The following is a 17551-nucleotide window of genomic DNA, read 5'->3' as shown; positions in this document are numbered from 1 at the left end:
AAAGCAATGACACCGGGAAATAAGGAGGAGGTAGCTTCAAAGCTAAGGCTGTCTCACTGATAATGCCCAACCACCAACCTTTTCCAATTTAAACCAGTGGGCTTTTAGCCTCAGCTGTTCACAGCTGCATTGTATCACACAAGGAGAGCATTAGTCTTTAAGTCCCAAACCATTATGGGTCTGCATATATTAGTGCAGTAGCTGCATGGATGCATACAAAATGTGATCAGAGAAAACAATATCGATGCTTCAAACTTCTGCCAGTAAATCAATGGCCATTACAAGCCAAAAGAGCTACAGTGTCATATATAAAGATGTACTGCTTTATACAATGATAGCAGCAATCAGAATTAGCTGCAATCCCAGAATGGTTCACTGTCCCATGTCAAGTGCAGCATGCTAATCCAAGATTGAGATTTGAAAGGCATGGATGAGGATGGCGAGATGCGAGGGAAATAGTGCATATGAGATACAGACTTTTATATAAACTTGAATTGTTTATAATTCTTAAATGGGTTTCATTATGAGACGTTGTAAAGTACCTTTTCTCTATCAAGATGAAACCTTTCAAAGATAAGCTTGATTGATTTATGGCCTAGTTCCGAAAGGTAAAGATTACTAATTGACTTGTTTAGAAGAAGACGACAGTTGGTCATAAGATGTTCAAGTTTATTTCAGCCTTGCTGAAGGATGAATGTTGAGTAGCTGTTGGTTTCCAAGATCTTTTTCAATCAGTTATTCTTCCAGGATTTTGGTAAAGCTTTCTGCAAGCTAATGACATAGCATCATCTCAAAAACTTTTCATCCAGACGAGACCCTGTCACTTCTTCACAAGCAGCCTCATTTTGTCTATTTTACAGTGGGTGAGGAGGTCACAAACTTACACTCTTTGTGGGATGCAAAACATTGAATATTTTTTTAATTGTAGGCTTAAGTGGAACTCTTCCAAGTTCATGCTGACAAAAGATGACCTAACTCAAACTTGACTGGACCAAATTTCATGGCTCCAAGGTAGGTTTCACATGTGATTTGCTAATAGTTTTTGGAGGAAGACACTGCAAGGTGGAGTAAGCAAAGCTCACAAACCATAAGGATCAATGGTAAGACTGAGAGCCCTCAAATTTAGGGCTAACAAACTGTCTAAGGGAAGACTGAATCTAGAACCCTGAGATTGATCATCTCACAGAGAGGAAGTCACATCAGATAGAGGGCTACACCTCATTGTGACCAGATTCTCTCTTCAACCGACGAAAGCCAATCATCAAAAAGCACTGTGCCAGTCATTTGGCTCTTTGACAATAGTTCTCATGCTGTTTCATCAGAACCCAGGGCAGAACTGAAGAGTTCATGAACCCACTGTTATCTTATTTTTCTCTATTTTTATTTTGTCTTTTTATTAGCTGGGAGATGTTTCGGCCATTGTATTCTCTAGTTTTAGGGTGTGAAAGTTTGTGTGCATGCATATATATATAAAGCACCAGAAAAGACCACATGGGGAAATAGTCAGAAAGTTTCCCCAATTTAAAAAGTCTCATACAGATACTCCATTAAACATAAAGCTGTTAGTTCAAAAAGATTAATCAAGAGTTCTCAAAATTCCACTTATGTGACACTGAACCAGAAAGGATTAAGCAACCAGTGGGCTAAAGTGACCCAGATGAGTCTTTAAGAACATATTAGAGAGGTGTTGAAAGGGTAAAACAGGGCCATTTCTTGTAGATAGTTATCAAAACCATCTTAGATAGATCAGAGTGTTTGAAATTAAAGTTTGTACGGTCAAAGAATTAGAAGTAAATACTAATTGTATTTGTCTGTGTTTACCTAATCTGTTAGAAGCTTCACAATGTGATCTTATTAACTGGTAGATAATAAATTTGTCTTCCTGTCTTGTTACTATGGTCTATCGATTCGGAGATCAGAAGGGAATATTAACATTTATATGAAATTTAGATATAATATTGTCTATATTTCTCTTTGAAGTTTATAGTAAACTGTATATGAACTCCTTGCATTGATAATTACCTTGTGCTGATGAATGCAACTAATTACCTGTGTATACATAGGAAATAGGAGTATTGCTTCAAAAGCCACAATGTACATTACCTATTCTTCATGTAAGGGATACCTGCTGTCATAACCTGCCAGAAAGCTACCAAGGACTTTTGGACCTGATCCTTTTTTCATCTCAGATCTGCTTAATTCACAAAATTGAGGTTTCCATCTCAAGTCTGGATTACACTGCTATTTTTCATGGAAGAATTTAAACAGACTCTACAAATGGACTGCCTATTGGACTATAACCTAGAAAGTTCTTCCAGAATCAATTTCATACAAATCAGTAGCTCACCATCTCTACTATGAAACTGACTTAAGAACTTTATTCATATCTGTATGTATAATGATATTTTAACCACAATACTCTCTTTTCTTTTTAAATAGATATTAATTTAGTTAATAAGAATTGGGTTTAAGTGTGTATTTGGATCAGATCTGAGATATTCATTGACCTGGTGGGTAATGTCCCTTGGGATTGGCAGAACTTTATATATGATGAACAAGATTTTAAGTAATCCTCACCATATTTGACTTGACTGTCTGGGTGGGAACCAAGAAATTGGTTGCTTTAAAGAAGCAGTTTGCTTTAAAGGAGCTATGTTTTTAGCTTCTGGCTCACCAGTAAAGTATTGTAGAAGCTGGCTTGGTGAATCTAATTATTAGATTAGCCACCAGTTTTGGCAGTTTGCTCTCATTGAGCAATCTCAGGTGGCTCTCCCCAGGCACCATGGTCACAGCTTATCAGAGTGTTTTGTTAAAGTTTGTTTGTACTGTCACTGTTCTGGGGATGAGGTCTGGAGGTGGGAAGAAAAAAAGTCAGTATCATATGCAGTAGCTTTATTTCAGTGATATTTTCTTGATTTTATTTTGTTTAAGTATGTTTAAGAGTACTTGAGTGGGTTCTCACAAAGGACTGCTTCTGAAACAAAAGGAAATGCCCTTCTTGCCATCAATAAAGAATAAAATCTCTAACATCTCATTTATGCAAAGATTGAGACTGCCAGGCAAATGGTTATTTTTTTTCTTTCCTGTTACATCAATCATTTTTAAACTACCAGTAATGGCAACTGCATGGGTTGGACTTTACCATAGGTACAGAAAATAAGTCATCATCATGGCGCCACCTTTAAAAGTTTCTGAACTCAGGCTTAATTTATTGGTTTGTGTTAAATAGAAGGAAGTGCCAAATGAAATAACTTGTAGAGCTCCCCACTCCCTCTCACAACAGATCTTGTAGAGTAAATGGAAACTGTTTTGCATTCTGATTGGATGTTTCCTATATTAAACTGAGAATCTCTACAGGATGGAGCACCTCATTTTCAACTACTTAATTATTTCAATGTTTATTACGAGAAGAAGCATGTGCTATGATATGAATACTAGTATAGGATCCCATTCATACAGTAGAACCTCAAAGATACGAACATCAGAGTTACAGACGGACCGGTCAACCGGACACCGTGTGGAACCAGAAGTAACCAATCAGGCAGCAGCGGAGGCAAAAAACAAACAAACAAAAAAACAGCAAATACTGTATTGTCCCTGTATTGTATCTTAAAGGTAGGCACATATGGGCTGCTTGTCTCCACCCACCCTCCCTACTCGCCACACGGGTGTTAACCACTTATACATAGGAGGTGATGACACTGAAGTTCGCAGGCACAGCTGTGAGCCCCTGTTCCAAGCAGTCTGCTCTGAGGAGCGTTCCATAATGTCTTGCTCAGAGTTCTGAACATTTCAAAGTTATGAACAACCTCCATTCCCAAGGTGTCCATAACTCTGAGGTTCTACTGTATTTGATGAACTCAGCTAACCCAGACACAATATAACATTTTCCCAATAACCTACAACTGGGTATGTTCCATATACATTACTGGAACTCTCCACCAGACTCCCCAAAGTCAGACTCCTATTGCAGCTCTGCATTTTCCTGTGCATCCTTTGCAGTGATGTGACGCTAGCACACAAACAAATTCTGTATTCCAGTCAAATAAATAAGGATAGCATTAAGCAGAACTCAGATAAGAGTGCAGACTGCAGAAAGCAGCGAACTAACAATTTTTTTCTCCAGTTTCAGCGGTATACTCAGCAATATACCTGTCATACAAAGAGCAGATCACCACCATCTTTGCATATAAACCCCAGCAATGCTAATTATTGTCACAGAGCTATACTTTTATTTGAATAAATAGTGTCTACTGATTTCATTTTTACCCCCTTTAAGAAAGTTGAAAGCAGTGGCTGCTCTTTTGCCATTGCAAAGCTATGCTTGCCCATACTGTGTCAATTTGATAGCTTTTCTAATTGGGGCTGTTTATAAGGGAGAAGTGATTGAAGTTCAGGGACTGCAAAAACAAACAGGCATATTTTCAGTGCAAAGCCAGGAAAAAATTGAAGCAGAATTCCAATTAGCAATGACAGGGAATTGTGTGTCTAATTCCCCCTGCATTACAATGAAAATTTACAACTTTTCGCTACACAAGTATTTTAAAAATATTGTATAATTATGCAGTTCAATTCTATGGCATCTCTCATCCTACGATCTCAAGGCAATCATTAAGATAAATAAAAACCAAACCTTACAAGACTCCTAAGTAGTATGTAAATATTTGTTTTACAGCTGCTACTATGGCACAGCTATGGTGCTGCAGCTGTGCTGCTGCAGTGCCATGGTGTAGATGATTCATGCATTGACAGAACGGGTTTTCCCATCACCATAGATAATCCACCTTCTGTTGACCTGGCTCCATCAAGGGTTAGGTTAAAGTTAAGAACATAAATATGGCCACCTTTGGTCTCACCTGTATGACCGATGCCAGGTGCTCCAGAAAGAATGAACAGAACAGATAATCATTCCCAGCCTCTGGCAAACAAAGGCTAGGGAAACCATCCCTTCCCATCCTGGCTAATAGCCATTGAAAAGGTTGACCTAACTATGGTGCTCAGGGTGTGAAGTTTTGTTTTAGGTGTAGACCAGGACTAAGACACAGCAGTTAAAGGATTCACCAGATGTCACAGAGGTGGTCTGAGGCTGAACTCGGAGTATAATCCAGAGTTCCTGACTCCCATCTAATACTGTGACAGGGGGTCAAGTGTTACGACTCTGCACAGAAACAAAAAGCCATTATGCTGACTCACTAGGCTGGGAATTGTGTACCTCATGGAGGAAAAGAAGATCATACACCTTTTAAAGTGCATATGGATTCACACCTGGTGCAAACAGCTAGCGAGCAATCCGAATTTCATTCAACACTAGACAATTCCTACTTACTGGCTAGTTATGCCACTTATGTGCCTGCACCCAAATCATCCACCTGAAAAAATTACATGAAGTTATTTTCCACCACAGTCTAAAATGTTGATCATGTTCCATGTTTATGAAACAATTTTCATTTACAACATCCAATCTTGTGGAATAAGTATTTGTTCTAATTGCTATGGAAAAGTTATGGATCTGGTGTTGGAAATCTGGAAAATTTAGATGAATGACTCGAGCATCCAAAGATCAAAATTAAGCTAAAAAGAAAGTTTAGGGTGAAATCCTGACCCTATTAAAGTCAATGGCAAAACTCTCATTGACTTCAATAGAGCCAGGTTTTTTCCCTTGTTATTATAAGCAAACGGTAAGTAGACAGAATCTTTTACACCAATCTAAATGGCCTTTCCAATGAGAATTCTCTAATAATAATAATAATAATACATCTAATCTGCAGCCACCTTGTTCAATTTCTTTTAGAGTGGATCATATAGTTCAGGAATCGGCAACCTTTGGCACATGGCCCGCCAAGGTAAGACCCCCGATGGGCCGGGCCGGTTTGTTTACCTGCCGCATCCACAGGTTCGGCCAATGGCAGCTCCCATTGGCCGCGGTTCACCCCTCCAGGCCAATGGGGGCTGCGGGAAGTGGCGCGGGCCAAGGGATGTGCCAGTGGGAGCCGCAATTGGCCAAACCTGCAGACGCGGCAGGTAAACAAACTGGCCCGGCCTGCCAGCGTGCTTACCCTGGCAGGCTGAGTGCTAAAGGTTGCCAATCCCTGAATAAATGTTCACTTTAGTCATGTAATTTCTGGTATATCATCTAAAGAAGTCAGGAAACATTTTGTCTGTGCCTTGTAGAGCTGGTCAAAAAATGAAAATGTGTGTGTGTGCAAGTGTCCATTTTTCATAAAAAAAGTCTTAACACTTTTTGACCAAATCTATTGCCTTGTCATTGTAGATACCCACCAGATCATCATGAATGTTTCTGTGCACAAAGATTTCCATGAATGCTTTCATCACAATTTCCATTTTTACTGAGGATTAAAATAGCTGTAACACACTATCAAGTTAGTCACAAGCCATTAACAAGCATTTATGTTTGTACAGGTGTTTCTGAAAAGGGCTTTATAAAGTCAACTTCAACATACTACTGAGGTGTGGTTGATAATGGCATTTCAGCAGAGAAACAGTCAAGTCTCTTGTGTGGCATCTTGCGGCACTAGTGGGATGCACTGAACTACTTGCCTCATTGGATTTCCTTCTAGCTTCTTGCTAATATGATGGCAGTCTGGTCGTCTGGACAGTATCACTTTTACTTAAAACAAAAATCTCTCAATTTGAGCAACAAAGTCTCATTGCTGCCTAGCTGCTCCTGGAATTGCTATTTCAGACAAGTAACTTTCAAAAGCAGCAAAATATATATCAGGACAGGAGCTAGTCTCTTGGGGAATCCCTCCTGCCCTGGTCCCAGCCTGCATTTATTCTGGCCTAAGATTCTTAGAAATTGTGATTTTTAGGTAATAGATGGATTGTCAAAATTAAAATTTTCCATTGGGACCTCTTAACACTTCTTAGATGTATTTTATTTTATTACTTAAAGGAATTCCCATTTGTAGACATTCTGCTTTAAAGAGGCAAAGAAAACTAGAACATTCATCTTCTTTCTGTTGTGTATGAAATGTATAAGGCATTTCAATGTGTGTACACAGATTCATTTGGGAGATATAGATATGCATAGCTTTCATGTCTGTAGCACAAAAGAGCCAAATCTTCCTTGTATTTTTACAAAAGTGTTTCTAGCTGCATAGGAATCTTTGGAGAATAAATCTTCACTTATGCCTTGAAGAAAGATGATTATCTATTTGTATTACCTATCCTATCACAAATGCTGAAATGGCATTTAATAATTATTGGTATTGTATCTGCATCTGTACCATCTGTGGGAAGATATTTCACCCTATGGGTGTGAGTGGGTAGCAGAGTTTAAATACTGAGGGCATGTCTACACTTGCCATTTAAAGGCCAAAAAGTCCCTTTTTTGCCCAAAAACCATGGGAGCGTCGACACTTGCCAATGACTTTTTGCAGTTCTTACCTGTGATATTTTTGCAGTGATGTGCAAGTGAAGACACGTTCTTCCTGTTTACCCAGCTTTTACCCTCTGGGGGATATCCCAGAGTGCCGAGGTGACCACTCTGGCCAGAAGCTCTGCTGCTCAGACACCAGGTAAACAGACATCTGCCCCTCCCCTGTAAAGCCCCGAGGACTTTGAAACTCCACTTCCTGTTTTCTTGGCAAGTACTCACTTATCCAGGCCTGGCTTTAGCAAGTGTGGGGCCCGATTCATACTCACCTGGCGGCGCTCTGGGTCTTCAGCGGCATTTTGGCGGCAGATCCTTCACTTGCTCTGGGTCTTTGGCGACACTCAAGGACCCGCCGCCGAAGACCCAGAGCGAGTGAAGGGCCCGCCACCAAAATGCCGCCAAAGACGCAGAGTGCCGCCTGGTGAGTAAAAATTATAATGGCGCGGGGCCCTCTTAGGTGCGTGGCCCAATTCCGGGGAATCAGGCGAATCGGCCTAAAGCCGGCCCTGCACTTACCATCTGGCCAGATGACAATGCCTGCTCTACAAAGCAAAGGATCCTCTGCTTGGAGCAATGCTGAGCTATTGGAGCTGATCAGTGTTTGAGTAGAGGAGGCTGTGCAGGGACCCAGGATGCCCCGCAATCACCCCCTCACTTCCCACAAAACCTATCCTCAAAATGGAGAGAGCTACACTATGGAATAGCTGCCCTCAGTGCACTGCTCTCAATGGTGATGGAAGTGCTACAAATGTGAACATGTACTGATGCCTGTGGAAGTAAGTGAGAACACAAACCAGCACTTTTCTTTTACCGGTTCCCTGTCACTGGTGCAACTGACTGCAAAAACTCCGCAAGTGTAGACATAGCCTTGGAGCAAGATAAAGGCAGGGCTGCCCAGAGTGGGGGGGGGCAAGTGGGGCAATTTGCCCCAGGCCCCGAGCCCCGCAGGGGCCCCGCAAGCCGCTCCGGGTTTTCAGCGGCACTTTGGCGGTGGGTCCTTCACTCGCTCCGGGTCTTCGGTGGCGGATCCTTCAGTGCAGTGGAAGACTCAGAGTGAATGAAGGACCTGCCGCTGAAGTGCTGCTGACGCCTCAGAGTGCCTTCTGGTCAGTACAAGCGCCGCAAGCGACGGAAAAAAAAAAGCCGCAATTGGCGGCACTTGGGCTGCTCTACCACCGCCGCTTCATTCTTCAGCGGCAATTCGGTGGCGGGTCCTTCCCTCCGAGAGGGATCCACCGCTGAATTGCCGCCGAAGACCCGGCCCTGCCCCAGGCCACCTGAATCCTCTGGGCGGCCCTGGAGAAAGGAGGCCCATTTTAGTAATTGCCTAACAGCTCACACTTCAGGATCTTTAAGAGATGATGCCAGAGTGAGTAGACTTAATGACTCTGGCCCGGTCTCCTTGAGGGGCACCCAAACCAGTCCAACAGCAGTGAACCAGACAGAGACCAAAAAACTCACAGGAAGATCTGGGCTTGCTAGAACAGTACCAACTGGTTCTGCTCTTCTCCAGTAACTTATGAGGAAAGCCCACCTAACTTATCTTATAGAAAAGCATCATGGCTCAAGTTGCTACAGCAATACAAGTGTCAAATACTAAATAATAAGCAGCAGATGGAGAGAGAAATTGAGAGAAGAGATGGAAACTGATTTGAAATTACACAGAGTCAAGAAGCAGAGAGAGAAAGGCAGGTTGCTTGGGTGGAGGAAGCTGGAAGTGGGAAGGCTCTTACCAATATATTTAAAATTGAAAAATAGTAAGCATAAAAAATAAAGAAAGAATATGCTATTGTGACAGGTCTTATGAATTCATTTTTTAAACAGAGCATTAATTTGATGGACTAGAATGGTTTGATTGTGTTAGTGTGGCTATCAAGCAATGAGATTCAGCCTAAGGGCTAAGAAGCTCCATATGGAAATTATTTTGCAGCATGCAGTAAAACCTTTTCTAAACAGAATTATATGGGGATTTTTTTGTTGGAGAAAAGTCTGCCCTTACAATGCTGCAACACATGTGGTGAAGCCGCTCTATGTCAACAGGAGAGAGCTCTCCCATCCGCATAAAAAACTCACCCCCAGTAGGAGAAGAGTAACAGTCATTAGCCAAGATGTTTGAAATTGACTGTTGATTTTAGGAATCCCACTTGAATGCCCGACTTGAGACTCCTTGAGGGACCTGAAAATCAGGCCGTTTTAAAAATGTTTCAAAAAACCTCAGGCCCCAAAAATCACTATTCACTTTTGAAAATCTTGGCCAATAAGTCCTAATTATGAATTAATCATCCCCCGGCATCCTCTCCCCACAAAAATATTTGTTTAAAAGAACACTCTGATCCTGAAAATGCTTATGAACATGTTTCAAGATAAGCATGAATGTCTGCAGAAACAAGGTCAAAATTATAGTTTGGTGCAAAAATGTATAATATCCAGAAACCACAAAAGTTTCATATTTCTGCTTTATTTCCCCAAAGAATTACAGCTGTGAACATTTTGTAAGCCTTTAAAAAAATAAGGAAAAAGTACTCCTTTTGTTTGCTACACTTTGCCAGAAGCAAAATGTACTTATAATAGAACTACTAGATCTTTAACACTATCATACAAATGATGCCATATTGCATAATTAAATTGTTCTTGATGAGAAAATGTAACAATATAAATCCAGACATTTGAAGAACTCCCCTTAATAATTAAATTATGTTAGTTATTATTTTAAAATTAATTGTGCATTTTTCCCCAAATACAATATACAAAGAATTATTACTCTTTTGTACGAAATTAATTTTTTATGGCTTATATACTTTAGAAAGCCAATTAATCCAGGACTAATCTTGTTCTAAAACAGTATGGGGAAATCCTAGGCCCACTGAAGTCAAGATTTCATCCTAAAATCTCAAACAAGCCATTCATTTTAAATGGGGTTTCATTAGCAACACCAAGTACCCCATTATCTTAATATACATATGTGACTCTCTTGACTTGGGAAGTAGTTCACACCAATTTGCAAGATTTCTGATTACAGTTTTTTAGCAAAATTATGTTCTTCTTATAGGGGTGTTCACATCTTTTGTGTAAATTAACTGACATTTGGGATAATGTCATGTTTCTTATAAGGAATATTGGATGTTTGTTGTTCTCATAAATTCAAACTTAAGGCTAGAAGGGACCATCAGGGTCATCTAGTCTAACCTCTTGCATATTGCAGGCCACAGAACCTTACCCACCCACTCTGGATCAGTTTTCTTGTTTCCTCTGAAGGGGCTCACCATATCATTGATGAGTTGGCAGGAATAATCAAACGGTGACATTTTTAAACCCCAAAGAAATGTAATTCTTCCAGGTCATATGGCTCTGATTATAGACTATTTCTAGTCCTCTCCCCATCCCCAATCACATAACATTAATCTATTGCTTAAATCTGAGCTCTTTGATCTGAGCAGAACTACAATATTAGTTCTGAACAGACATTTTGTCAAAGTCTGTTTTATTGATATCCTATGAGGCTTTTAACAAAATTATTTGTAAACCCTTCTCAAAAAATGATTAGCATGGACTCCTGAGTCAGTCACTCTGTACATATCTCAAAAACAATGCTTAAAGTCATCAACTCAGCCTACTGCAAAAAGAAGACAGGACACATGTATCAATCATAGCAAGTTATGGTAATGTCAGATGGTAAAGCAGTCATGTGGCATTATATAGAGTGATATGATTGATGCCAGAAGGCATAATTAACAACAGCATTAATGATTGGTCTAGGTGTTAAAAAGTCTGAACATGGTAACTAAAATTCCTTGTAAACATTGTTTGTTTTTAAGTAATAGAAAACAAATCAGGTCCATTAATTTCAATGGATTTGGCCCATTACTTAAAAGAACAGGCATATGGCCAGTACAATGATAGACTATAATGCTATCTAGTGTAGTATTGACTGCTAGTGGGATCAAGTACTGAAGTAAAGATTATTAGGTATATTAGCAAAAGGAATTCTGGCATCAAAGTCAATTCAATAAAGCAAAACAAGCCGGGCTAGAGTAACAATTCCACTGAAAAAAATGTGACCTAAACATTGATTCTATATTAGTAAATTTAATAACTATATGATAAAGGGTCTGTTCCTGCTCTCACTGTCAACATGAAAGTTTTACCATTAGGAGGTCACTGCTAGTGTTATTTTAACTTTCATCCCAGTTTGCTGAGTGTTTTGCGTTCCAGCTGTGCCCCAAGTCCCACATTCCATTTGTGCATTACAGAACAGAACAGGAGCAGAAGCCAGAGTAAATTTTTGTGCATGGAAAAAGTTCTACTGTTCCCATTGGTATTAAAAGGGCTACTTGCTTCTAAGGTTGAGAACAGAATGAAGTGTGCCCAGGATATACTCACTGCAACCATGGTAAACTCACACCCAATTGTTGCATGTTATCTGCCTCCACTGCCTACAAATGATGGGAAATTCTTTCTGACCTCCATGCATTTGTCATGGTAAGAAACAGGTCTGATGACATGGGAGTTTGTCCCATCCCTCTGTATCCTCACCCCATCGTCACTATTTTTTATTTCTCCTGTACTGTATGTACATATGGCCAAAAAAATATTTCTCACCTCATCAATCTAGAGGCTGCAAGATAAGGCTTGGGGCTATTTGTGTTTGTTTGGTTGGTTTGGGGTGTTTTGTTGGCATGTTCTGACACTTCTTTCTTTAGAGCTTCCCCAAAGAACTTTCCAGAGGGACATTTAGCCAATGACAAAAATCATCTTAGCATAAAAGTCCTATTTCCAGGGTCTTCGCCCCAGCTGGCATCTGGTTAAAGCTTTGGTGTCTAGGGATCTCACACAAAATATTACAGAATACACTGATGCTTCAGAAACAATGGAGGCTGCTAAGGAGATCTTCCTATTAATGCATTTAACAGATTAGGCACTAATCTTGTCCCAACAGCTTGTTACTATTGAGGATACAGAGGTTAGCATAGCTTACATCTCAAAATACCTTCTCGGGCATTTTTCATTTTTTCCAATCCCATGGCTCCTTGGAGGGAAAGAAAGTGTGTCCTTCTGAGAAGACAATTATATTGTCTGCTAAGGATAATACTGCAAGTTAGGAGATCAAACGTAGTGCTTCTCTTTGGCATTCTGTATCATGTTAATGTCTGCCTGTTTAATTTCCAGCCCCTGATGGGGAAATCCCACTTTGTCTGAATTACAGCCCCTACATCCTCACCCAACCAACAGCTAGTTTTTAGTGAAGTCCTACAAAAAAAAATGTGTTGCCTAGGATTTGCTGTCTCCTCCTGTGACTCCTGAAGCTCCCGTGTGAAAATCACCTTGGCTAACATTGATACAAAGATCCCTCAAGCGAAAAAAAGACCAAACTTCTCCTGTGTTTTTGAGTGAACTGTTTTTCCCCTACCTCCTGGCCACACTCCGCATGACATGGGGGGACAGGGATCCTTTCTTAAAGTTTTCTTTTTTTGGAGGAGGGGAGGAGTGGACAAAGGTGGGGGTTTATGGGGACTTTTTGTAAACTTAAATGAATAATGAGTTCATCTTGACTTCTATCCACTGGTTTGCCAGTTGCCTCCTTTGTGGCTATAGCAGAACAAGTGATCAATATCTCTATTAGCAGATTTTGAGAACTGTTCCCTTCCCTGCATGAGCTGACAGGCCCATGCCCATAGAAAGAAGAGGCTGGTTTGCTGTATCTGCAATAGATGAGTGGACAATATCTTGGAAACCAACCTAGTGTTCCACGGTCTACAGAAGCAACAGGGCCCTATACTGCCCACATGCAAGATCCCTGCTTATCCACATCTTATTGCTAGAAAAAAGTTATCCCATTACCACTGGGGAACTATGGTGGGTGGTCATTAGTCACAAGCCTGTGTCTTCTAACAAAAGCAAAAGGAAGATTAATGGTTACCTCTTCTCCAATGTATTTCTCCTAGCTTTATTGCTGGAGACGAAGGTTGCAAGTGAGGGTTCTTCTTGTGCATTCCTAAGAAGGAAGACTTGCTTTGGTATCTTGCAGACAAGGGACCTAGCCACATTAGGGTTGCCAACTTTCTAATTGCACAAAACCAAACACCCCTTTCCCACCCCTTCCCCAAGGCCCCACCCCTACTCACTCCACCCACCCATTGCTTGCTTCCCCTGCCCTCACTCACTTTCACTGGGCTGGGGCAGGGGTGTGGGGTGTGGGAGGGGAGTGAGGGCTCCAGCTGGGGGTGCAGGCTCTGGGGTGAGGCCGGGGATGAAGGGTTTGGGATGCAGGAGGGAGTTCGGGGGCTGTGGGCTCTGGGAGAGAGTTGGGGTATGGGAGGGGACTCCAGGCTGAGGCAGGGGGTTGGGATATGGGAGAGGGTTCAGGGTCTCAGCAGCGCTTACCGTGGCTTCAGGGAAGTGGCCACCAGGTCCCTGCAGTGCAGCCCCTAGACGCCTGGGTGGCTCCATGTGCTGCTCTTGTGCCTGCAGGCACTGCCCCCACAGCTCCCATTGGCCACAGTTCCCGGCCAATGGGAGCTGCAGAGCTGGCCCTCAGGATGGGGGCAGTGCGCAGAGCCTCCCTGGCCGCTCATGCATCTAGGGGCTTCAGGGACCTGGCAGCTGCTTCCAGGAGCTGTGTGGAGCTAGGGCAGGCAGGGAGCCTGCCTTAGCCCTGAGCCCCCACTGCACCACCAATAGGACTTTTAACAGCCCATGGTCCCTTTTCGACCGGGACACCTGGCAACCCTAAGCCACAGTGAAAATGGGCAAGGTTCTAGAGTTCTCTGTAGGAATTTAATGGCAGCACAGACTTGGCTCTGGCTCCCCACCAGGTCATCAGATTCGCTGCATTTCTTCGGGGGTTTGCACTTCTGTTGCTCTGCCATAAGCCCTGGCTGAGAGGTGGAGACACTCACAGACAAGTCCCTCCCTTACACATATGGTCATTTACTCCTGTGCCAGTTGGTTGTGCAATGCTAACCTGGGTGTGAGGGAATGGAGAATTCTGACTGGCTAGTGTTTCACACATGTAAAGTGAGCATACATGTCTACGTAACATTCAAGGCAATGGACAATCAGGCCATAAGAGAGGCTGAAAGATCCCCCATGGTTTAGAGAGCAAGGGCAAACCTAAGCTAAGAATATTGTAAGGATAGTATCAGAGGGGTATCCATGTTAGTCCGGATCTCTCAAAAGCGACAAAGAATCCTGTGGCACCTTAGATGTATTGGAGCATAAGCTTTCCTGGGTGAATACCCACTTTGTCAGATGTAAGGATAATCACTGCTGAGAAAACACAAAAGAAAAAGTTGTAAAATTAAAAGAAAAGCAGCTCATTCAAGGTAGAAACTGTTATTGCCTGCTGGTTAGCTTGAAAGCAGAGAGGTTAAGTGACTCTCTCAAGATCACAAAGGGAGCCTTAAATCATTCTGGTTTAGCCAACTCTCACACACTCAAATCTTTTCAACCCTTCTGATAAGCTAGTCCCTCCTATTCCTACCCAGCTCAAGTTAACAGATAATTGATCCTGCTATTTAATTTTCCTTTAATAGATTGTAAAATGGGAACCTTGCTGTATGTTCCAGTTTGAAAGAAACTCTTGCTTGCTCACATCTTTATGACTTCCTGAAGAAACACAAAAAAGAGGGGTCTGACAGAGTGCTGAGAGATGGAGCTTGAGCCAGCATTCTGGTCACTATTCGCACCAGTTAGGTTCCCTCAGAGAAGGCCTAATTGGTCAGGGGTGTCCCTGATTACAGGGTCAAACTGGGGTTAGGAAGTTAATGAGCCAATTAGCCCACTAACAGGCTCCTAGTTTAAATGGAGCACAGGAAACAAGTGCTTGGAGAGGAAGGGGAGAGAAAGGGCTAGGAAAGCCTGACAAGGGGTGCTTGGAGTAGAGACATCACCTCTCCCACCAGAAAGGACCCAGAAAGCTGAAAGGATGTGGATGAACTGATATGTATTGATGAAGGGGTTGGGATACTGTAAGTGAGGCACATGCCAATGTTTACAAGCAAGGTCTGTGTTCACAAATGAGGTGGGACTCGGGAGCACAGCAGCCATGCCCACTCACAAGATGTTGTTTTTTGACACACAGTAGATCTGCAGCTAATTACTGCATGCAGCAAGAAACCATTAGGCAGATATTTCAATGTTTAAAGTAAATCTGCATTTACTAATTAGTGTAAAGTGGCTTGAGTCAATATCTGTAATCACTGGTCCATGTAAAAAGTAGTGCAAAAATAAGGTTTTTTTTCTTCCTACTAGAGAACTAAAGAGCTGCTGAGTTTAAAATCTCTTGTTTTAGTGCTACAATTTCAGTGATTAGAAAATAACCTGCCTTTCCTTTAAGTGTGTGATAGATTCCATTTCTCATCCCTGTAAAGGCCAAGATTTAAAAAAATTCTTGGCGAATGGGTGCCTCCTGTTACTGTACTACATTAAAGCAAAGGAGGGAACTTTTACTTGAGCACTAGCTTGTCTGGGTAAACCTAGCTGGTGTGAACACATTTGTGCACTTTAGAAATTGCACTGCATCATGGGTATTGTTCTGTGTAAACAAGCCCATACATTAGAAGATGAAAGGAATCATCTGCTTTGACCTCCTGCATAACACAAACTATAGAAATTAATTCAGGGAAGTTCTGCTTAAACTAGAGTGTAGCTTCAGCAGCCTGCCAAGTTGCTTAGTTAAGAAGAAGACTGCTTCTCCCATATGAGCCAGCTAACTGAAGAATGCCTTCTTTTTGTTTATTCTAGCCTTAATGAGTATCAGATGGAGAACTTTCCCTCCATAAGGGTAGCATTGGCAATTTGTCCTTGCTTCCCCCAAAGACCTCTTAACCTTGCCTATCTACCAGTCAATAGTGCAGATGATGTACATCCCAACATGTGACCCTCGGAGCATCAGAAGGTAGACATAGAAGTAATGGGATAAAATTATGAGAAAAATTCTCTAGGGCTATCCAGGAAGAACTCTCTGATAGGGAAATGCATTAGACTGTACAAATCTCTTGGGGGAAGTCCCATCTCAAGACTTAAAAACAAACAAACAAACAAAAAAAACACTAGAGCAGACAAACAAAACTAGAAAATACATTGTTGGGAACAATCCTGCATTGGCCAAGAAATGAATACGAGCTATGTTCTATGACTCTCTGATAAAGAGGAGATGCAACTCTCCAAAAAACTGAGCAGCATAGCCTCAGACTTTTAGGAATAAAATATCATTCCAATTTTGCAAGCATGTGTCTGGAAGTACCCTTGAGTTGCTGTCAAGTTAATACTGCAGATGCTATGTTAGTAGATTTCATGTTTGTTTAATGAGCAGCTAGGAAAGATTATTATATATATCTGATGTGTGTCAAAATGCTTGTCAGGAGCTGAACACCGTTTGATTGTCTCTTGGAGTTGTTAGAACAGTTTGAGAGTTCCTGGGAGAATTGTCTTGCAATCCATTTGGTACTGTGGCCACAAGAAGAGAAATAATGAAGAGCTATCAGTACTAAATAACATCAAACATTGTTAATAGGGGTTCTCTCTTTTGTCTGATCAGTATGTCTGTCTCACCTCCAGTTGAAGACTTATTTATATCTATCACTTTGCTCTCAGCAGAGAATCACTTGAATTTCTGATATTTTTGTTGATCTGAAACTACTAAATACTAGACCATACTGGGGCTTCAAATTCACTATTCCCTGAAGAATATATCAGTGCATTCAGCCATAAGAAATCATTGACATACTAACATAGAAACAAGAATGCTACAGGGAAAATAAAAGTTGACTTAATTATTTGCTTCATAAAGTACATCAAGGATTACAGATCAAGTGGTTGTTTCGCTCAGTATGCTGACACAGAACACCATTTGTTACTCATCACACTTTCTTTCCCACTATATTTCCTCTTAAATCATTAGATTCATCCAGAGACTGTCAACAAGATGTATTTGTGGCCCACAAACAGCAACTGCCTCACTGAAGATGCAAAAATAACTCAAACTGTTTTAAAATTGTTTATGTACCCTTCCATATATCAAAATAACCCTGGGGCCTCGAAAGCTGAGCACTTAGACCTTATGTAAAATTGTGATTAAAAATAGGACTACAGGAAATTATACCTTTATGTTCTCTATCTTCAACCATAGATCTGCTCAGCCATACAAAAAGTTTT

Source organism: Mauremys reevesii, linkage group 2 (assembly GCF_016161935.1).
Source record: "Mauremys reevesii isolate NIE-2019 linkage group 2, ASM1616193v1, whole genome shotgun sequence".
In the NCBI taxonomy this organism is placed as follows: Eukaryota; Metazoa; Chordata; order Testudines; family Geoemydidae; genus Mauremys; species Mauremys reevesii.
This window is presented reverse-complemented; position numbering follows the sequence as displayed.